The 24361-nt window shown below is 39.8% G+C and overlaps 1 protein-coding gene across 1 annotated transcript in view; it reads right to left on the bottom strand.

Annotated features, from left to right (window-relative positions):
• BCL2L10 (BCL2 like 10) overlaps positions 1-24361 on the bottom strand; it is an 81925-nt gene that overhangs the window by 42013 nt on the left and 15551 nt on the right. The window lies entirely within an intron of this gene.

The following is a 24361-nucleotide window of genomic DNA, read 5'->3' as shown; positions in this document are numbered from 1 at the left end:
TTAACAATATTTGTTCTTCCAATCCATGAGCATGGAATATTTTTCCTTTTTTGTGTGTCTTCTTCAGTTTCTTTGATAAACTTTCTATAGTTTTCAGTGTATAGATTTTTCACCTCTTTGGTTAGGTTTATTCCTAGGTATTTTATGGTTTTTGATACAAAATAATGGAATTTTCCTTGATTTTTCTTTCTGTTGCTTTATTATTGGTGTAAAGGAATGCAACCAATTTCTGTGCATTGATTTTATATCCTGTGACTTTGTTGAATTCATGGAGCAGTTCTAGCAGTTTTTGGTGGCATCTTTTGGGTTTTCCATATAAAGTATCATGTAGTCTGAGAAGAGTTAAAGTATGACTTCCTCCTTGCCAATTTGTATGCCTTTTATTCCTTTGTGTTGTCAGATTGCTGAGGCTAGGATTTCCAATACTATGTTGAATAACAGTGGCTAGAGTGGACATGCCTGTCATGTTCCTGGTCTTAGGGGGAAAGCTCTCAGTTTTTCCCCATTGAGGATAATATTAGCAGTGGATCTTTTATATATGGCTTTTATGATCTTGAGGTATGATCCTTCTATCCCTACTTTCTTGAGGGTTTTTGTCATGAAAGGATGCTGTATTTTGTCAAATGCTTTTTCTGCAGCTATTGAGAGGATCATGTGGTTCTTGTCTTTTATTGATGTGATATATCACTTTGATTGTTTTGTGGATATTGAACTAACCCTGTATCTGAGGTATAAATCCCACTTGGTCTTGGTGAATAATTCTTTTAATGTATTGTTGAATCCAGTTGGCTAATATCTTGTTGAGGATTTTTACATCCATGTTCATGAGGGAAATTGGTCTGTAGTTCTCCTTTTTAGTGGGGTCTATGTCTGGTTTTGGAATCAAAGTGATGCTGGCTTCATACAATGAGTTTGAAAGTTTTCCTTCCATTTCTATTTTTTAGAAAAGCTTCAAAAGAATAGATGTTAACTTTTGTTTAAATGTTTGGTAGAGTTCCCCCGGAAAGCCATCTGGCCCTGGGCTCTTGTTTTTGGGAGATTTTTGATTACTAATTTGATTTCTTTACTGGTTATGGGTCTGTTCAAATTTTTAATTTCTTCTTATTTCAGTTTTGGTAGTTTATGTTTCTAGGAATCTGTCCATTTGTTCCAGATTGCCCATTTTACTGGCGAATAATTGCTCATAATATTCTCTTATTGTTTTATTTCTGCAGTGTTGCCTGTGATCTCTCCTCTTTCATTCTTGATTTTATGTATTTGGTCCTTTCCTTTTTCTTTTTAATCAAACTGGCTAGTGGTTTATCAATTTTGCTAATTCTTTCAAAGAACCAGCTCCTGGTTTCATTGATCTGTTTTTTTGGTTATGAGACCATTGATTTCTGCTCTCTTTGTTATTTCCTGTCTTCTGATGTTTTGGGTTTTATTTGCTGTTCTTTTTCCAGTTCTTTAAGGTGTAAGGTTAGGTTGCCTTTCTTCCTTCTTTAGGAAGGCCTGAATTGCTATATACTTTCCTGCCTTTGCTGTATCCCAGAGGTTTTGGGCTGTGGTATTATTTTCACTGGCTTACATGTACTTTTTAATTTCCTCTTTAACTTCTTGGTTTGCCCATTTATTCTTTAGTAGGATGTTCTTTAGTCTCTGAGTATTTGTTACCTTTCCAAATTTCTTGTGGTTGATTTCGAGTTTGATAGTGTTGTGGTCTGAAAATATGCATGGTATGATCTCGATCTTTTTGTACTTGTTGAGGGCTATTTGTGTCCCAGTACGTGATTTATTCTGAAGAACATTCCATGTGCCCTGGAGAAGAAGGTATATTCTGCTGCTTTAGGATGAAATGTTCTGAATATATCTCTTAAGTCCATCTGGTCCAGTATGTCATTCCTTGTTGATTTTCTGATTAGATGATCTGTCCATTGCTTTGAGTGGGGTTTGATGTCCCCTACTATGATGGTATTGTTATCAATGAGTTTATGTTTGTGGTTAACTGACTTATATATTTGTTTGCTCCGCATTTGGAGCATAAATGTTTACAATTGTTAGGGTTTCTTGGTGGATAGACCCCTTAATTATGGTATAATGCCTTCATCTCTTGTTATAGTATTTTAAAATCTAGATTGTCTGATATAAGTATGGCTACTCTGGCTTTCTTTTGTTGACCATTACCATGATATATGGTTCTCCATCTCCTTACTTTCAATCTGAAGGTGTCTTTAGGTCTAAAGTGTGTCTCTTGTAAACAGCGTATAGATAGATGTTGTTTTCTTATCCATTCTGTTACCCTGTATTTTTTGATTGGAGCATTTAGTCCATTGACATTTAGAGTGAGTACTGAAAGATACGAATTTACTGCCATTATGTTGCTTGTAGAGTTGGAGTTTCTGGTGGTGTTCTCTGGTCCTTTCTAGTCGTTGTTGCTTTTGGTATTCATTTATTGATTGACTGTCTTTTCTCCTCTCAGAGGGTCCCTCTTAAAATTTCTTGCAGGGTTGGTTTAGCGGTCACAAACTCATTTAGTTTTTGTCTGGGAAATTTTTAAATCTCTCCTTCTATTTTGTTTTTGTTACTTTGCTTTTTTTTAAATATGAAATTTATTGTCTTTTAAAAATTCATTTATTTTTTTAATGTGAAACTTATTGTCAAATTGGTTTCCATACAACACCCAGTGCTCATCCCAACAGGTACCCTCCTCAATGCCCATCACCCACCCTCCCCTCCCTCCCACCCCCATCAACCCTCAGTTTATTCTCAGTTTTTAAGTGTCTCTTATGGTTTGGCTCCCTCCCTCTCTTTTTTTTTTCCCCTCCCCCTCCCCCATGGTCTTCTGTTAAGTTTCTTAGGATCCACATAAGAGTGAAAACATATGGTATCAGTCTTTATCTGCATGACTTACTTCACTTAGCATAACACTCTCCAGTTCCATCCACATTGCTACAAAAGGCCATATTTCATTCTTTCTCATTGCCAAGTAGTATTCCATTGTATATATAAACCACAACTTCTTTATCCATTCATCAGTTGATGGACATTTAGGCTCTTTCCATAATTTGGCTATTGTTGAAAGTGCTGCTATAAACATTGGGGTACAAATGCCCCTATGCATCAGCACTCTCTGTATCCCTTGGGTAAATTCCTAGCAGTGCTATTGCTGGGTCATAGGGTAGGTCTATTTTTAATTTTTTGAGGAACCTCCACACTGTTTTCCAGAGTGGCTGCACCAGTTTGCATTCCCACCAGCAGTGCAAGAGGGTTCCCATTTCTCCACATTCTGTCCAGCATCTATAGTCTCCTGATTTGTTCATTTTAGCCACTCTGACTGGCTTGAGGTGACATCTCAGTGTGGTTTTGATTTGTATTTCCCTGATGAGGAGTGATGTTGAGCATCTTTTCATGTGCCTGTTGGCCACCTGGATATCTTCTTTAGCGAAGTGTCTATTCATGTCTTCTGCCTATTTCTTCACTGGATTGTTTTTCGGGTATGGAGTTTGGGGAGTTCTTTATAAGTTTTGGATACTAGCCCTTTGTCTGATATGCCATTTGCAAATATCTTTTCCCATTCCATTGGTTGCCTTTTAGTTTTGTTGATTGTTTCTTTTGCAGTGCAGAAGCTTTTTATCTTCATGAGGTCCCAATAGTTCATTTTTGTTTTTAATTCCCTTGCCTTTGGAGATGTATCAAGTAAGAAATTGCTGCTGAAGTCAGAGAGGTTTTTTTCCCCTGCTTTCTCCCCTAGGGTTTTGATGGTTTCCTGTCTCACATTAGGTCCTTCATCCATTTTGAGTTTATTTTTGTGAATGGTGTAAGAAAGTGGTCTAGCTTCATCCTTCTTCATCTTGCTGTCCGGTTCTCTCAGCACAATTTGTTGAAGAGACTGTCTTTTTTCCACCGGATATTCTTTCCTGCTTTGTCAAAGATTAGTTGGCCATACATTTGTGGGTCCAATTCTGGAGTCTCTATTCTATTCCATTGGGCTATGTGTCTGTTTTTGTGCCAATACCATGCTGTCTTGATGATGACAGCTTTGTAATAGAGGCTCAAGTCTGGGATTGTGATGCCTCCTGCTTTGGTTTTCTTCTTCAATATTACTTTGGCTATTTGGGGTCTTTTGTGGTTCCATACAAATGTTCTCCTATTTTGAATCACAGCATTACTGGATAAAGAATTCTTGCCTGCATATTTTTCTGATTCAGCACATGGAATATATCCTGCCACTCCTTTCTGGCCTGTCAAGTTTCTGTGGATAGATCTGCTGCAAACCTGATCTGTCTTCCCTTGTAGGTTAAGGATTTCCCCCGTGTTTTCCTGATTCTTTCCTTGCCTATTTTGTGAATTTGATTATGATATGTCTTGTTGATGGTCAGCTTTCGTTGAATCTAATGGGATTTCTCTGTGCTTCCTGGATTTTGATGTCTGTGTCTTTCCCCAGGTTAGTAAAGTTTTCTGCTATGATTTGCTCACATAACCCTTCTACCCCCTTTTCTCTCTCTCCATCTTCTGAGACCCCTATGATTCATGATTCAGATGTTATTCCTTTTTAATGAGTCACTGAGTTCTCTAATTCTTAAATTGTGCTCTTTTGCCTTAGTTTCCCTCTTTTTTTCTGCTTCATTATTCTCCATTGGATTGTTGTCTATATCACTGATTCACTGCTCTGCTTCATCCATCCTTGCCACCAAGGCATCCTTGAGATCGCAACTCAGTTATAGCATTTTTAATTTTGTCCTGACTTGTACTTGTTTTATCTCCTCAGAAAGGGATTCTGTGCTTTTTTCAACTCCATCTAGTATTGTTATTATCAGGATTCTAAATCTGGTTCAGACATCTTGGTTGTATTTGTGTTAAGTCCCCAGCTGTTATTTCTTCCTGTTCTTTATTTTGGGGTGAATTCCTTCATTTTGTCATTTTAGAGGATGAAAAAGAGTAAATATAAAAACAATTTAAAAACTGAAAACAACACAAAAAATCAAATGAAGGATGCCAGCTCCTTGGTGCATTTTGGTCTGGTTTTAAAGAAGCTTGATAGAGGAAAAAAAGGGCAAGAAAAAAAAAAGAAAATGAAAATTTAAAAAAAATGAATGCAATAACAGAATAGTTTACTTTCATTATTTCATTTTAGAGTTTTAAAAATTTATAAAAAAGTAAAAAAGGTAGAAAAAGTCAAAGCTTTTTATAAAAATGGAAAATAAATTGTTTAAGAAAAAAAAATTGAATAGATGAACCAGCAAACAGAATGAACTACGATTGAAATTACATCCAGTTTCCCCTAGAAGTCAAACTATGAAGCAGTTTATAGTCCGTAAACAGACACAGAGATTTGTGGTGTTCCTCTAGATCAAGGTGGCCCAACTGGGTGGGGCTTGGTGTAGCATCTGTTCTCCACTAGATGGCGCTTAGTTTATTGGGGTGGATCCTTGCAGTGCGTGTAGGTGTGTATGCACATGTGGGGAAAGGGTCAAAGTGGCCCCACCCACCTACCCAGTCTCAAGTATCAGAACTCTGTGCTCTAGCCAACTGGCAATTAAGCACCCCTCTTCTGTGTCTAGCTTCTGCCCACTCCCAGCTTCCACACTGTCTATAACCAAGCTGTCAGCTTGCCAGGTGGCACCTTCCTCCCGAGTTTTATCTAAGATGGGGCTGTGTTTCCAAACCCCTCACTTCTGAGGGCACTGCAGCTTTAATCTGTTCAGACCCTCTGGGGGGAGGGTCTCCCTGAACAATGCCCTGGTGCCGGCCTGCCCCCTGGAATGTTTGTAAGACTGTGTTGCTGCAGATGCCCAGAGACTGCAGCTGGGTGCCAGCCTACCCCAGAAAAAGTTCATGTGATCATGTAGTAGCAGTGTTTCAGGGACTATGGTAAATCACAGCACACATCTGGCAGCAGGCTTCATCCTGAAAACCCTTGTTCCAACACCAGCGAATGTGGCTGTTCTCCAGGGTCCACTAGGACCTTTGCCTGTGAGGAGGCTGCACAGCCTCTACTCAGTGTCCTGGAAGCAGGGAAGCCACCTCTCCTCATGTGGCCTAAGGACTTTTTGGACCTCGCTGTTTCTGGGGATTCACCCTTCCCACTGGAGCTATGCCAGGTATCAAGGTGCAGAGTTTCAGACTCTGAACTCCCCTATCTATAGCATCTTAATGGAAATTAAACCCTGTCTTTTCTCCTTAATCCCTTTTTTGTTCAGTCCACTCTTTCTCTGTCTTCAGCCGCTTTCAGCAGGGGATGGGAGGAGTGCTTTTCCTGTATTCTCCCCCTTGTCTCCTTCCTCTCTCTGCAAGCAAAAACAGCTCCCAACCCTCCGTGGCTTCTCTCTCCCTCAGTTCACCTTTCCCCACTGAGTACTTGCCAAGTTCTGTGGTTCAAGTTGTGTAGATTTTTCTGTCAATCCTCAAAGCAGTTTTCTAGGTGTGCAAGATTGTTTGGTGTTGATCTAGCTGTTTTTCAGGGATGAGAGAGGCAAAAAATGTTTCATGCTGTTCTGCCATCTTGGTCCCTCCAGGAGATGCCTGTGATGTGACATTCTTAAATCACCTGGTAAGGCTGCTGGGAACTCTGTAAGCAAGGTATCAAGCCAACATTTCCAAGAGGCTCCATTGGCTCCATAAAGTCAACCTTAATTCCTTAAAACTGTCTGGTAATATCTAAGTCTTTGCATCTCTCTCTCAAATAGGACATTCCCATCAAAGCCTCGGTAATATAACCAAGGTTTCCAAATGGTGTCCCTTATGAGGAGAACAGATTCTTATTGAACTTAAAGCAATAACTGTAGTTGCCATGGAAGAAAGAATACTCACTGAGAGTTTCTAGATTCTGAAGGGTTCAGGTAGAGAAAAAAGTTAAATGTTTCAATTTGTTCACAAAGGAATATTTTATCCTCTTCATTCAGTCCTATGCTATTAATTTGTTCTGTTTGTGTCTTTCCCATTATTTCTGGAAATTCTTACCTAGTTTAGTTTTGATTTTAAAGATACCAAAAACCTTTATTTGTCAGAAGTCCTTTTTACGAAACTTCTTGAAGATCAAACACATTTTGCATGAGCATCAGAACACTAACTATAAAGGACAAAAAACTCAGAAATGGACATGGTTAGGGGAGCCTGGGTGGCTCAGTTGGTTGAGCGACCAACTTTGGCTCAGGTCATGATCTCACAACTTGTGGGTTCGAGCCCCGCTTCAGGCTCTGTGCTGACAGCTCGGAGCCTGGAGCCTGCTTCAGATTCTGTGTCTCCCTCTCTCTCTGCCCCTAACCCACTCGCATTCTGTCTCTGTCCTCTCAAAAATAAATAAACATAAAAAAAATTAGAAGAAATGGACATGGTTAAAGATCTGAGAATTCATTATAATGTAATTGCCAAGGAAATCTGGTTATTGTATATTTCAATACTTTAATGGCCATATGCTAGGACGTATTAAAACTTCAGGAATTTCATTTATTTTTCTACAATAGTTATAGCATTTACCCATATAATACAACCTAAGGCTTACGGTTGGTTTAACAGTGCTTTCCAAGTAACTTAATATACAAAATTAGCCTAGTTAGTCACAAAGACGTCATTTATCATTTGAAATCTCAAGGGAGTCTGTTAAACACCTCAGAAAGTTTTAAAGCTCATGCCTAAATAGGATTAGATTATAAATTTAATAATTATCTACTTACCCACTTGGCAGTAACAGATTCTACAGAAGGTTATATATACAATTGTCAGCAAAACTTACCTCCTTTAATATTGAGAATTTCAGTTCTCTTGTCTTTAGCAGGTCTTTGAGTACATAAAACATAGAAACATTTTGTGTTTTTTTTTGGCACATAAACTTTGTTTAGATTTTTTAAAAGTTTATTTACTTTTGTGAGAGCGAGTGAGCGAGAGAGCGCAAGCACATGCACAGAGGAGGGGCACAGAGAGAAGAAGACGAAGAATCCCAAGTAGGCTTCACACTGCCAGTACATAGCCTGTTGTGGGACTCAGTCTCACAAACTGTGAGATCATGACCTGAGCTGAAACCAAGAGTCTGACACTTAACCACCTGAGCCACCCAGGCCCCTATATTTTCTTATTAAGAGCAGACCAGCAATCCAAGAAAACTTTGTCTTCTAAAGAGTGAGAGAGCAGAATTTCAATCTTATACCAGTGTGCTTTAAAAAAAAATTTTTTTTTAAATGTTTACTTTTGAGAGAGAGAGAGGGAGAGAAAGAGAGCAATCGAGATCAAGTGCAAGTTGGGGAGGGGCAGAGAGAGAGGGAGAAAGAAAATCCGAAGCAGGCTCCAGGCTCTGAGCTGTCAGAGCAGAGCCTGACACCATACTCAAACTCACAAACTGCTAGATCATGACCTGAGCTGAAGTTGGGCACTTAACCGACTGAGCCACCTATGTACCCCTATACCAGTGTACTTTTAATTTTTTAACAAACTTTTGTATTTAACTTATTATATTTTGAGAGAGAGAGAAAGGATGTGAGCAGAGAAGGGACAGAGAGAAGTGGGGAGAGAGGATCCAAAGCAGGTTCTATACTGACCACAGAGAACCCAATGTGGGGCTCTAACTCACAGCAGAGAGCTGACATGGGGCTTGAACTCATGAACCATGAGATCATGATCTGGACCAAAAATGGATGCTTAACCAACTGAGCCACCCAGGGGCCCCTACCAGTGTACTTTTAAGATCCATCCATTTCAATCTTTACCTGTCCTGACCACACATAAAATTCTTTTCTAAAACTTTCCCTTCACAAACCTACAAATTTCTTCTGCATTCAGATTTTGTCCTAAGCCTTTTTTTACCCCAAACAACCAGTCTCATTTCAGGACAAAATTACCTTTTTTTTCCTCTAGAAACTACAGTCTTACTTACATTTATTAGAATTTTAACTCTTAGAAACCTTAGTCTCTAATGAAAATTGTTAACCCTTTTACATCAGAATTCTTGAGATCAGCAAATTTACAAATACATTTCACAACTTTTAAAAATGTTTTTCCATGCCACTATATTTCAGTCATCTGACTTAGCAAAGCCTCAAAGTTTCAGGTTACCAAAGATCTTGAAAGCTAGCTTAACAATAACCCATGAGAATGTTGAGACAGAATTAGCTATCATTTTAAGCCATCTTTTTGCTGACTAATTGCAACAGAGATAATATGAGCTTATTTGATCTTTAGTAAAACTTGGCAGAATAAAAGTATGTATTAAAATTTTAATATTTATTTCTGGGAGAGTGCGAACAGGGGAGGGTCAGAGAGGGGGACAGAGGATGTGAAGGAGGCTCTGTGCTGGCAGTCTGACGGCAAGCCTGATGTGGGGCTTGAACTCAGGAACCGTGAGATTATGACCTGAGCTGAAGTCGGGCATTCAACCAACTGGGCCACTCTGGTGCCCAGAAGAAAAGTATATTTAATGCTAATAACTCTAAAGACAGGTCTATCTTAATTAAGCTAACTTAAATTAGCTTAAATGCCAATTATGTTGCATGTGGGTCCCTCCTCCTAGAGGCAGGTTACTCTTATTGTATGTGGGGACTTCTCCCTCATTCATTTCTTGTTCCCCATTGTCAATTTTTACTTGGGGCATCAGTAGGGAAATCTGAAGTGGATGGTTCCAGGCCAGGGAGGGGTGCTCTTTTTTTTTTTTTTTTTTAACGTTTATTTTTGAGACAGAGAGACAGAGCATGAACGGGGGAGGAGCAGAGAGAGAGAGGGAGATACAGAATCGGAAGCAGGCTCCAGGCTCTGAGCCATCAGCCCAGAGCCCGACGCGGGGCTCGAATTCATAGACTGTGAGATCGCGAGATCTTGACCTGAGCTGAAGTCCGACGCTTAACCCACTGAGCCACCCAGGCGCCCCGAGGGGTGCTCTTTGATAGCTAGGGTAGGAGCAGGAGGACCAGAGGATGGTGCTGATGGTGCTGGAGGCCCAGAGGGTGGTATAGGAGCTGGTGATGCAGGCTGTACCCATCGTGGTGCAGAAATGGGAGGAGGGGGAGGTGCCACCACCAAGACTGGAGGATGATAAAAGTCCAGAGGGCAGAGAAAGGCGGCTCCCTGCCTGAAAAAACAGACACGTTTGTTTTTTGCCACCAACCAGAAGTGAAACTAGACAGTCCACGTCATGTCAGAAAAGACTGGGAACTTCCCAGAAACAAAAGGAGTTTCAGCAGTTGCTTTGGAATAACCTTAAGGTCCCTGTCCAGAGGTAGACTAACCACATACCATTAGCTCTAATTATCATAGCTATTAACCCAAGAAATGAATGAGGGAGACGTCCCCACATACAAGAATAACCTGAGTCTATTAGAAGGAGGGACAGTGAGAGAGCCAGCATCCCCTCCATTGAATAATCATCATCCAGTATGTCAGGAGAGGGTTTATCGAACATGTTCTGCAAGAGTCCCTGAGGTCAGGGTCCTGATTTAAGGCCATGAAGGCCTCAGTCCGTTTGCCTTATTTCTGCAGAAGAGATCTGATAGATTGTATTCAAATTTAATGTCCCATTAATGGGCCATTTTTCCTCATCTCTTAAGGAGTACTGAGGCCATGTCATGTTAGAGAAGATCAGTCTTTTCTTTATTAAATCTTACAATCTGAATTGTTTCCACTGGATTAGAGGGCATTCCAAGGGAGAGTCCATGGGGACTGAGAGAAGGCTCATTACCAAGGAAATCCCTCCCATGACTCTGGGGTGGTGTCCCATGCTGGGTATGTCAGAGGTTCCTAGTGTCTAAGTGACTGAAGGCATCCCTCAAATGAAAAGGACTATGGACACAGCCTTACCCTGTAGGAGGGATGCTGGTGTCCCCCCCCCCTTCCCCATTGCATCCTAGGCTACAAATGGGTGCTGGTGAAGTTACCAAAATTGCATGCCATGAAGAACCCACTATTTTTAACCCATGGAAAACCCTAGAAAAATTTTACATGGGGAAATTACCCAATGTTGTAATTTAAGTAGTTGGGAGGGGACACTGATGAAAAAACAGTAAAGATAGGAATCCATCATGATCTAAGTGACATTCCAATACATAGAGTCTTTAAAGCTGACTTCTCTAGAAAATGGTCCCAGTTTTTTTTTTTTTAAATATGTTTGAGAGAGAGAGAGAACAAGTAGGGGAGGGGCAGAGAGAGAAGGGGACAGAATCCAGACAGAATCCAGCCCTGTGCTGACAGAAGAGAGCCCAATGCAGGGCTCGAACTCAGGAACAGTGAGATCATGACCTGAGTTGGTCGAACACTTAACTGACTGAACCACCCACGTGCCTCCTCCCCACTACTTCCCCCATCCCCACCCTTTCAATTTGGTATTGGTTGCGGCTGACTCCAAGCAGAGCCATGGCCAGAAGTGGCTAGATTAGGGATGTGGAAGGGATCACATTAGAACAATGAGGAGGAACTCTAACACGGAACTCTTAATATTTGCAGCTGTCCCAGTGACTTAAGTGGCTGTCCTGTGTGTAAGACAGCTTTGTGTAAGGATAGGAATAAAGAGAGGGTATCCAGTTTCCGGGGCTCATTATCATGCTGGCCAGGGTACTAGCTTCCAGTCAAAAGGTAGGCTTTCTCTTCCCCATAGAGCAGCCACAGGCTACAGGATTACAGCCTGAGCAACTGACATGAAAGTAAGTGTTCCAGTAAGACCTTATTCCTTGAAAAACCCCTGAAATGAAAGGAAAAGAAGAGGAAGTACTCACCAACTTTACACCAAAGCTCCGAGTCCAGATGAGAAGACAGGCCCCACGTTGGGTGCCAAAATAACATGGGGTCAGGAACAAATGGTAAGAAAGAATTCTTGAGACATTCTTAGTGGAGAAAGGTGCTTGTATTTTAGCACGGGGATAAGACCCATGGGCAGAAAAAGCTCTACTTTTGCTGTGTTAAACTGGTCATTTTATGCTTAGTTGCTCAAGAGGGAGGAGACATGCAGGGAGTATTAGATCATAAATGTCTTTTTCAAATTTCTACTCATAAAAATACTTTTCAAAAAATGTGGTTTTTTTTAATTTTTTTTAACCTTTATTTTTGAGACAGAGAGAGACAGAGCATGAACGGGGGAGGGGCAGAGAGAGAGGGAGACACAGAATCCGAAGCAGGGTGCAGGCTCTGAGCTGTCAGCCTAGAGCCCGACGCGGGGCTCGAACTCACGGACTGCGAGATCGTGACCTGAGCCGAAGTCGGACGCTTAACCGACTGAGCCACCCAGGCGCCCCCAAAAAATGTGTATTTTTGAGAGAGAGGGAGAGAGAGAGAAGCAGGGGGGAGGGGCAGAGACAGGGGGACCGAGGATCTGAAGCGGGCTATATGCTGACAGACAGCCTGATGTGGGGCCCAAACTCACAAACCATGAGATCATGACCTGGACCAAAATAAGCTGGATGCTTTACTGACTGAGTCATCCAGGCACCCCTCGTAAAACTACTTTTGCAAGATTTCTTTGGTGCTTATCATTCAGCTCGATATTAACTATTGGTGAGATGTAAAGGCAGTCATGAGACCCTTTAAGAATGTAGCAGCCAGCATCTATTTGATCCTTATGGGAACTATGGAGGCTATAGGTCAGCCTTTGGGGCTAAAGGCGAGTCTATTTTTTGCTTCTGTCCCTCACCAGCGAGGACAGTGGCTGTCTGCTGCAAGCCAGACCATGCAAGATGGCCATCTGCTGCAAGCCAAGGAGAGAGGTCTTGGGAGAAATCATGCTGCTGACACCTTGACCCTCCAGCGCTGTCAGAAATACCTGTTGTTTACACCCCCGGACTCCACTCCCTGGTTTGTGGTATTTTGTTATGGCAGCCCTGGCAGTGTTGAAATACAACACTTTTGTTTCTGAGTTTTAGACGTTGTGGACAGTGATCCTGGACATAGGTTGCAGGTCACGAAGGCTGAGCGCACTAAGCAGCTCAATTTAGGGTAACTGACATATTGAAAAATATGCACAATCATCTGTGTGCTGCATTAGTGTTATGCAGGGACTGTCAGAAGCCAACTTAGATGTAATAGTCAAATCTATTTATACCTTTTTATTTTGCATGGAGTCTTGTTGGTTGTAAGATGCTTCATCTTCACCTACCACTTTGTGTGTGTATATATATATGTACATATATGTATGTATATATGTATATATACATATATACATATATACATACATATATATGTATGTACACACATGTATACATACATATGTACATATATGTATATATGTGTATGTATACATATATGTATGTATACATATATACATATATATGTATATATACACATATATACACATACACATATATACATATATATGTGTATATATATATATGTATGCATGTATATATATATATATATATAAATAAATAAATCACTGGGCCCACTAAGGGCTCCTTTCTCCTGCCCATCACCTACCCACCCACCTGAGGTCTAGTATATTGGTTAAGATTCTTTCAGTTGCAAATACAGACACATCTGCTATATTGGAAGGGACTAAATCTTCTTGGTAAAATCCTGGCGTGACTCAGTGACTCTACAGTAGTGCCAGTAACTAAACCTTGGGAGAGGTTCTGGCACTAGGCAAGAACATATCTTATTTGTTCTTGGCAGGCACATCATGCCACTGAGTTTCTATTCGGTGCTGCCACCTGCAACAATTGATGGTTCTGCAGTACACCATGCCCCCTTCAGTCCGAACTGTCACACTCACTCCTGATGCCATGTGTCCATCAAAAGCAATTTGGCTCTAAATTATGCCTGCAGTTTCTGTCACATTGATGGTAAGGAGTTCCGACTTTTTTTTTAAGTAGACTTCACACCCAGTGTGGAGCCCAATGCAGGGCTTGTACCCAGAACCCTGAGATCAAGACCTGAGCTGAGGGGCACCTGGGTGGCTCATTCAGTTAAGCATCTGACTCTTGATTTTGGCTCAGGTCATGGTGCCACGGTTCAAGGGTTTGAGCCCTGCATAGGGCTCTCCACAGATAGCATGGGGCCTGCTTGGGATTCTCTCTCTCTGCCTGTCTTCCACTCACACAAACACACTCTCTCAAAATCAATAAACATTAACAAGAAAAAGACCTGGGCACCTGGGTGGTTCAGTCGGTTAAGTGTCAGACTCTTGGTTTTGGCTTAGGTAATGATCTCACAGTTCATGAATTCGAGCCCCCCATCAGGCTCTGCCCTGATAGTGCAAAGCCTGCGTGGGATTCTCTGTCTCCCTCTCTCTCTCTGCCTCTCCCCTACTTGCTTGTGCATGCTCTCTCTCTCTCAAAATAAACAAACTTAAAAATAAAAAAAAAAAACGACCTGAGCTGAGATCAAGAGTCAGATACTTACCCAACTGAGCCACCCAGGTTCTCCTTTGGAATTCTGTCACACTCCTGGTTTTCTCTTCTTTACTCAGGTTTCTACATTCCTCCTGGGACTCAAACATCACCTCCACCTGAAGACCCTCTTGGAGTCTAAAGTCTAGGATAGTCCAGATGGTCACACTCTCCAAGCATAGCACATTTTGTAGAATTGCTCAAAGAAGGAAAGAAAAGCTAGGTATGTTTTCTTCAAGGTCCCAGCTTTTATACTGTGTGGTGGGTTCAGGGTTCTTATTTCAATGTTTCATTAAAAGTATGTCAATGTAGGCATAGATCAATGATGAGTCAGTAACTAAGGATTATGACTTATGTGATTCTGTGCACCTAAGGGCTGTTAAAAGACTAATGAAAAAGAAAGCTTAAATAAATCAGAAATGAAAAACTTTACAACTGATACCATAGGAATAAAGAATCCTAAGAGTAAACTATGAACAATTACATCTAACAAATTGGACAACATAGAGGAAATTGATAATTCCTATGAACAGATAAACTTCTGAGACTGTATCAAGAAGAAATAAAATGTCAGAACAGACTGATTACTGATTCAATCTCCTTCCTAGTAAACACTCTACTAGCAAAAGTCTCTTCCCAGATGGCTTCACTAATGAATGCTACCAAACATTCAAAGAAGGGTTAATATCAATCTTTCTCAAACTTTTCCCAAAAACATAGAGGAGGGAACAATTCCCAACTTATTTTTACAAGTCCACCATTACCACAATACCAAAACTAGGTAAGATATTGTATGACAAAAAAATCACAGGCCAGTATCCCTGATGAACACTGATGCAAAAATCCTCAATAACATATTAGCAAACCATATTCAACAATACATTAGAAGGATCATACACCATGATCCAGTGGGATTTATTTCAGGGATGCAGAGATAACTCCATATCTGCTAATCAATGTGATATACCACATTAGCAAAATGAAAATAAAAATCATGATTATCTCATTAGATACAGAAAAATAATTTGACACATTCCCTCTAGACCTTCTATGTTGAGAGTTTATTAAATGGATGTTGAATTGTACCTCAACATAATAAAGGCTGTATATGGCATGGCCACAGCTAACATCACACTCAATGGTGAAAAGCTAAAAGCTTTTCTTCTAAGATCAGGACATGACAAAGATGCCCACTCTTGAGACTTTTATTCAACATAATATTACAAGTTCTAGCCAGAGCAATTAGGCAAGAAATAAAAGCCTTCCCCAATGAGAAAATAATAAGTAAAATGGTCACTATTTGCAGGTAACATGATACTATACATAGGAAATCCTAAAGACTCCACCAAAAAAGTACTAGAACTGATAAATGAAGTAAAGTCGTAGGATACAAAATCAATGTACACAAACCCGTTGCATTTCTATATACTAATAATGAAGCAGCAGAAAGTGAAATTTAGAAAACAATCCCCTTTACAATTCCAGCAAAACAATAAAATATCTAGGAATAAACTTAAGCAAAGAGGTGAATGCCTGTACTCTGAAAACTATAGAACACTGAAGAAAGAAGTTTAAGACAATGCCAAGAAATGTAAAGACATCCCATCCTCATCGATTAGAACAAATATAGTTTATACTTCCCAAAGCAATCTACAGATTTGATGCACTTCCTATTAAAATGCCAACAGCATTTTTTAATGTTTTTAAAAAATTTTTTTAATGTTTCGTTTATTTTTGAGGGAGTGGGGGAAAGAGAGAATATCAATGAGTGGGGGAGGGGCAGAGAGAAAAGGAGACAATCTGAAGCAGGCTCCAGGCTCTGAGCTGTCAGCACAAAATCTGACACAGGGCTTGAACTCATGAACCACGAAATCATGACCTGAGCTGAAGTGGACCCTTAACCAACTGAGCCACTGAGGTGCCCCATCAGCAGTGTTTTTTCACAGAACTAGAACAAGCCTAAAATTTGTATGAGACCACAAAAGACCTCGAATACTCAAAGCAGACTTGAAATACAAAACTAGAGGTATCACAATTCCAAACTTCGAGTTATATTGCAAAATGGTAGTAATTAAAACAGCATGACATTGGCATAAAAAAAGACATGTGGATCAGGGTGCCTGGGTGGCTCAGTTGGTTAAGTGTCTGACTTTGGCTCAGGTTGTGATCTTGCAGTTCGTGGGATCAAGCCCTGCAATCAGGCTCTGTGCTGATGGTGTGGAGCCTGCTTGGGATTCTCTCTCCCTCTCTGTCCCTCCCTGACTCATGCCTTCTGTCTCTCAAAATAAATGGATAACCTAAAAAAAAAAAAAAAAAAGACACATGGATCAATGGCATAGAACAGACAGCCCAAAAATAAACCCACGATTATATAGTCATTTAATCTTTGACAGAGGAGGAATGAATATACAATAGGAAAAAGACAGTCCTTTGAACAAATGGCGTTGGGAAAACTGGACGGCTACATGCAAAAGAATAAAACTGGACCACTTTCTATCACCATACACAAAAGTAAACTAAAACTAGGTTAAAGATGTAAATGTGAGATCTGAAACCATAAAACTCCTAGAAGAGAGCACAGTCATTTCTCTGACATTGGCAATAGCAATATTTTTCTAGATAGGTCTCCTGAGGCAAGGGAAACAAAAGCAAAAATAGACTATTCAGACTACATCAAAGGAAAAGTTTCCACATAGCAAAGGAAAGCAATCAACAAAACTAAAAGGCAACCAACTGAATGGCAGAAGATATTTGCAAATGACATCCAATAAAGGGTTAGTATCTGAAATATATGAAGAACTGATACAGGGGCATCTGGGTGCCTCAGTTGGTTAAGTATCTGACTCTTGATTTTGGCTCAGGTCGTGATCCCATGTTTCCTGAGTTCGAACCCCATGTTGGGCTCTGTGCTGACAGTGCTGAGCCTGCTTGGGATTCTCTCTCTCCCCATCTCTCTCTGCCCCTTCCCAGCTTGTGCATGCACTCTTATAAACAAACTTAAAAAAAAAAAAAAAAAAGAACTGATACAACTCAACACCCAAAAACAAATTATTAAAAAGTGGGCAGAATACATGGACATTTTCCAAAAAAGATATACAGCTGGCCAACAGACACATAAAAAGATGCTCCAAAACACTCAAGGAGATATAAATCAAGAACTACTATGAGTTGTTACCTTATACCTGGTAGAATGGCTAAAATCAAAAACACAAGAAACAAGTGTTGGTGAGGATATGGAGAAAAAGAAACCCTCTTGTACTGTTGGTGGGAATGCCAACTGGTGCAGCCACTGTGGAAAACAGTATGGAGGTTCCTCAAAAAATGAAAAACACAACTATCCTATGATCCACTAATTGCACTATTGGTATTTACCCAAAGAATACAAAAACACAAATTCAAAGGGATACATGTACCTCTGTGTTTACTGCAGCATCATTTACTACAGCCAAACTATGGAAGCAGCTCAAGCATCCACCGATAGATGAATGGATCAAGAAGATGTGGTATATATGTACAATGGAATATTATCTAGCCATAAAAAATTCAATCTTGACATTTGCAAAAACATGGGTGGAGCTATAGAATATAATGCTAAAAGATGTCAGCCAGAGAAAGACAAATACCATGTGATCTCACTCATGTGGAATTTAAGAAACAAATGAGCAAAGGGAAAAGAAAACAGCAAAACTGACACACCTTTGCCAGATTCGTCAACAAAAAAAAGAGAAAGGATCCAGATAAAATTGGAAAAGACAGAACTCACCCTAGAGATATACAAGCAATTATGCAAAATTGTCTGCCAACAATTGGACAACCTATAAGAGATGGATAAATTCCTAGAAAAATACAATCTTCCAAAAATGAACTAGGAAGAAATAGACAATCTGAACAAATCAGTTACTGGTAGTGAAATTTAATTGGTAATGAAAAAACTACCAAAAAAGAAAAGTCACAGGCCAAATAGATTCACAGGTGAATTTTACCACTCATTTAATCAAGAATACCTATTATCTTCAAACTATTGAAAAAAGAGAAAGGAATGCTTCCAAATTCATTCCATGAGGCCAGCATTACTCGGATATCAAAACCAAACACCTCACAAAAGAAAAATACAGTCCAATATCCCTGAAGAACATAGATGGAAAAATCATTCACCATGATCATGTGGGATTTATTCCAGGGATGCATAAATGGTTCACTGTTTGCAAAAAAACCCGATCAATGTTATATACCACACCAATAAAACAAAGATTAAAATCTTATCCTCTCAATAGATGCAGGAAAAAGTATTTGACAAGATTCAACATCAACTCATGGTAAAACTCTGAACAAAGTGGGCTTAGAACATACATCAACATAATAAAGGCCATGTATGAAGAACCCAAGCTAACATCATACTCGATGAAAAACTGAGAGCTCTCTCTGTAAGGTTAGAGCAAGGCAAGAATGTTCACTCTCATCACTTTTATTCAGCATAATACTGGAAGCACTAGCCACAGAAATCAGACAAGAGATAAGGTGCATCCATATTTGTAAAGAAGTTAAACTGTCACTACATGCAGACTATATTATAATATACATAGAAAATCCTAAAGATTCCACCAAAAAGTTATGAGAAGTGATAAATGAATTTAGTAAAGGGACAGGATATAAAGTTAATATCCAGAAATCAGTAGCATTTCTATACACTATTAAAATAGCAGAAAGAAATTTAAAAAATATCATTTACGATTGTACCAGAAAGATAAAACACCTTGGAATAAAATTAACTCAAGAGGTGAAAGACCTATACTCTGAAAATGAAAACACTGATGAAAAAAACTGAAAATGCCACAAATGGAAAGATATTCTATGCTCATGGATTGAAAGAATATTGTTAAAATTTCCATTATACCCCAAACAAGCTACAAATTCAATGCAGTCCCTATCAAAATAATCAACAGCATTTTTCACAAAACCAGAATAATACTGAAGTTTGCATGGAATTACAGAAGACCCCAAATAGCCAAAGCCATTATGAGAAATAAGAACAAAGCTGGACACATCACAGTCCTGGATTTCAAGATACACCAGAAAGCTATAGTACTCAAAACAGTATGGTACTGGCACAGAAACACACATAGATCAACGAAACAGAAATAAGCTCATTATTATGTGGTCAATTTATGATAAAAGAGGCAAAAATATACAACAACGAAAAGATGGCCTTTGAACAAATGATGCTGGGAAAATTGGATAGCCACATGCAGAAGAATGAACCTGTACCACTTTCTTACACCACACACAAAAATAAACTCAGAATGGAATGAAGACCTAAATGTGAGCCCTGAAACCATAAACACCCTAGAGGAGAACACAGACAGTAGTTTCTCTGACATTGGCCATAACAACATTTTTCTAGATAGGTCTCCTAAGGCAAGGGAAACAAAAGCAAAAATCAACTATTGGGCCTACATCAAAAGCTTTGCCAGAGCAAAGCAAACTATCTAGAAAAAAAGGCACCCTACTGAATAGGAGGAGATATTTACAAATGATGTATCTAATAAGGCTTAGTATCCAAAATATAGCAGGAACTTACACAACACCGGAAAAAAAAACCCAAAAATCTAATTATAAAATGGGCAGAGAACATGAACAGACATTTTCCCAAAGAAGCCATACAGATGGCCAACAGACACATGAAAAGATGTTCAACATCACTCATTGGGGAGATGCAAATCAAAACTACAATGAGATATCCTTTCACACCTGTCAGAATGGTTAAAATAAAAAACAAGAAACAAGTATTGGCAAGTAGGTGGAGAAAAAGGACCACTTGTACATTGTTGGTGGGAATGGAAACTGGTACAGCCAGTGTAGACAACTGTGTGAAAGCTCTTCAAAAAGTTAAAAATACCATATCAGGCAGTAATTGCACTACTGGGTATTTACCAAAAGTAAATGAAAAACACTAATTGGAAAAGATAATATGCATCTCTATGTTGACTGCAGCATTATTTATAATACCCAAATTATAAAAGCAGCCCAAATGTCCATTAATAGGCAAATGGAGGAAGAGAATGTAGTATGTGTATTTACATGTATATACATAGGTGTGTATTCATATATATATGTACATATGTATATATACACACACATATACACATACTGGAATATTATGCATCCATAAAAAGGGTGAGATCATTCCATTTGAGACAACATGAATGGACCTAGGAGGCATTATAAGTGAAATAAGTTAGAAAAAGACACACAGTAGATGATTCCACTTCTAAGCAGAATCTGAAAAAGATGAATAAATCAAAAAGCAAAATCAGACCTATAAATACAGAGGAACAGACTAATGGTTGCCAAGGTGAGGGAAGTGGGCTAAATGGGTGAAGGAGAGAGGGAGATACAGGCTTCCAGTTCGGAAATGAATAAGTCATGGGAATAAAAAGCACAGCATAAGGAATACAGTCAATGTGGTGGGACAGATGGCAGCTCTACTTGTAGTGAACATAGCATAATGTATAAACTTGCCAAATCACTAAGTTGTACATGTGAAACTAATGTGATTCTATCAACTATACTCCAAAAAAAAAAAAAAAAGAAAAAAAAAAGAAAAAAAAAACCATGAAAAAATGTAGTATATATGTAATGGAATATTCAATGTTCAATATTATTCGTAGTATATTATTCTTTTATATAAAAAGGAATAAAAACTTGCCATTTGTGACCAACATGGGTGGAACTTTAGGGTATTATGCTAAGTGAAATAAATCAGAAAAAGACAAATACCCTATGATCCCACTTATATGTGAAATCTAAAGCAAAACAAAAACCCAAATTCACAAATACGAAGAACAGATTGTTGCCACAGACTGGGCACAGGAGGGGTGGAGAGGGGTGTGTGTGGACAAAACGGTTCAAGGTTGTTAGCAAGTACAAACTTCCAATTATAAAATAAGTCATGGGGATGTTATGTACAGCATGGCAACTATAGTTAATACAGGCATTCATTGGATAAAGTGTAGGTTCAGTTCCAGATCACTACAATAAAATGAGTCAAATAAATTTGTTTTCCAGTGCATATAAAAGTTATGTTTGCACTATAGTCTATTAAACGTACAACAGCATATCTAAAAACCAAAGTACATATCTTAATTAAAAATGCCTTATTGCTAAAAAAATGCTAGCCATCATTTGACCTCATGAGTCCTCATCACTGATCATAGATCACTGTAACAAATATAATAATAATAAGTTTGAAATATTTTGAGAGTTACCAAAATGTGACACAGACATGAAGTGAGCAAATGCTGTTGGGAAAATGGTGCTGATAGACTTGTTCAGTGCAGGGCTCCTACACACCTTCATTTTTTAAAGAAATGTGTTATCTGTGAAGTGCAATCAAGTTAAGCACAATAAAACAAGTTATGCCTATACTGTATTGCATATTTGTAAATTGCTAGGAGGGTAAATCTTCACATTAAAAAAAATTTGTACCTATATATGGTGATGGATGTTCACTAGGCTTTGTGTGATGATCATTTGCAATATATACAAATATAGCATCATTTTGTGCAACTCAAAGTTATATAATACTCTGTGTCAGTTATTACCCTGTGTCTCATTATTAAGTATTCTGAACACTTTATATGCTTGCCTTTGTGTTGATAATGAATTGGGAAGGGTAGCAATCATCAGGAATTGGTGCTTATTTTAATAATTTACAGCCCATTTGATTGAGATGAAAGAACAGAATGGGTAGTAAGTAAGAAAGTGCAAAGAAGCAATTTAAGTGAACTGTGGAGTACAAAGAGTGCTTATAATCAAGAAGGAAAGTGGTCTCTTGCAAATTCACTGAAGAGAAAATTTAATTTGGGTATTGAAATATTTTGACAAGTGATTACGGCAGATGAGAAGAGTGGTATTGTTGGGGAATTGGCATGAACAATAATTGGTGCAGAAAAAGGATAACATCAATTGGTAGGAATATCACAGAAGAATAGGGAAAACCCTCCAGGGGATTTAGACTGGTTCCATTGTATGCCATAAGATCCCATAAAGATTCTTCAAGAAGGATATACCCTTTTTTATTTTTTAGGCATTTTTTGAGGTTTATTTATTTATGAGATACAGAGCAAGCAGGGGAGGGGCAGAGAGTGGGAGACAGAGAATCAATTCCAAGTAGGCTCTGTTCTGTAAGTGCAAAGTGCTATAAGGGGCTTGAACTCAAGAGCCACGAGATCATGACCTGAGCTGGTCAGACGCTTAACCAACGTAGCAAAGTTGCAGATGGGTTTGCTATGTAAGGATGAAATGTGGTAAGAGAATGGAAGGTGGTTTTAAGGTCATAAAGGAATGTGGGGGCAGGGAACAGCTTGTAGAGGAAGAATAAATGGAGGACATTTTTATCAATAGAAACGGTAGACTTCTGGGAAAGATGGTGGAGCAGGAGCATCTTAAGCTCACCTTGTCCCACTACATACCTAGACAATACCCACATCAGTGTAAATAGCCCAGAACATGACCTGAAGACTGGCAGAACAGACTCTCCAGAGCTAATTGTAGAGAAGAGGCCACATGGAAAAATGGTAGGGTGAAGGTGTAGCCAAGAACCAAGCAGACCCAGAGGACGGTCTGTGGGAAGGAGGGACACTGCAAGCACAGAGAAGGCAAGGGAAAAGACCCCACACCAGGCACCCCAGACATGGGGGACCTGCACTGAGAAGACAAATCCCCATAACATTTGCCTCTGAAAACCAGAGGGGCTTAACAATCAGTGGGGCTTAACACCTGGAACTTAAAAAAAAAAAAAAAAAATCAGTGGCTTGGCTTTGGGAGAGGTGGAGGGTCAGAGAAAACCATCTCCACCCTTAAAGAGACAGCAAAACAACCCTGCTGAGAGCACAGAAATAGCAGTTTGAAAACTGCTATTTGAAAACAGTTGAAAACTTCTGGGGTATACAGAAGATAGATTTATTTACTAATCTCAGAGAGGCACTGGAAGGGAAAGGATCTTCAGGAGACTTCTCTAAGAACAAAAGAGGTAGTAGGCACTATTTAGCTCCCCTGCTTCCAAGCCTAGATACATGAACAGCTGTGGGAACCAGTGCAGCACAAACCTCTCCCTCTAGCTTGCTAACAGTGTGTCCTACCCCTGAACTCTACTGCATACCCATCCCCTCCTTCTCCAAGCACCCCCCTCACCTCTCCACACGCCCCCCCACAATGCTGCCCGATTCTCCAAAGCAGCTCCAGGTCTCCTCCCATAGCAAACTTGCACAAAACTGGCTAACAGCGTGCCCCACTCCCATGCTCTCCTGTGCTCCCTTACTATCCAACCCACCCTCCACAGAAGTTCTCTAAAGTAGTGAGACAAACATGGCATTGTGCAAGCAGCCCTGACAGTGGCTCAAGTGACTCCTGCCCTGGGGAGAGGGGAAGAAAACCACACACACCAGCTCCACTGTAGCACCAGCAGTGGGTGGAAGGTGGTCATCTGTTCTGACTGCAGTCCCCTCACAACAATGAAAGCCTCAAGGGAAAACACAGAGAGAGCACTCTGCAGTTCGATACAACTGCAGTTCTGGCAACTGTCTGGTCTGACCCAACTCAAGCCCATGGTGACCCAGACTGGTCAATTAACAACACAAGGACCAAACCCTGCCCCCAACAGAGAGAGCCACTAAGGATGACTGGAGTAAAGGCAAGAACAGCTCAACCACAACAGTAGGGCACATAGGAGACAGCCTTGAGGAGCCAGGTTCTGGGAAACAGGGGGCATTGCCCTACAGGACCTCTTTTTTTTTTTTTAAGTTTATTTATTTTGAAGGAGAGTGTTCATGGGCAAGAGGGGCTGAGAGAGAGGGAGAGAAAGAATCCCAAGTGGGCTCCATGCTCAGCATGGCTGAGTGTGGGGCTCAATCCATGATTGTGAGATCACAGCCTGAGCCAAAATCAATTGCTTAACCGACTGAGCCAGCCAGGTGCCCCAAGACCTCTTCTTCATAAAGCCACTACTTCCAAGAGCAGGAGACATAGCTGACTTCTGTAACACATAGAAACAGACACAGAGAATTAGACAAAATGAGGAGACAGAGGAATAT

This window comes from Panthera leo, chromosome B3, assembly GCF_018350215.1.
Source record: "Panthera leo isolate Ple1 chromosome B3, P.leo_Ple1_pat1.1, whole genome shotgun sequence".
NCBI lineage: Eukaryota > Metazoa > Chordata > Mammalia > Carnivora > Felidae > Panthera > Panthera leo.
Note: the sequence above shows the minus strand (reverse complement) of the source record. Positions and strands in the feature narration are given on the sequence as shown.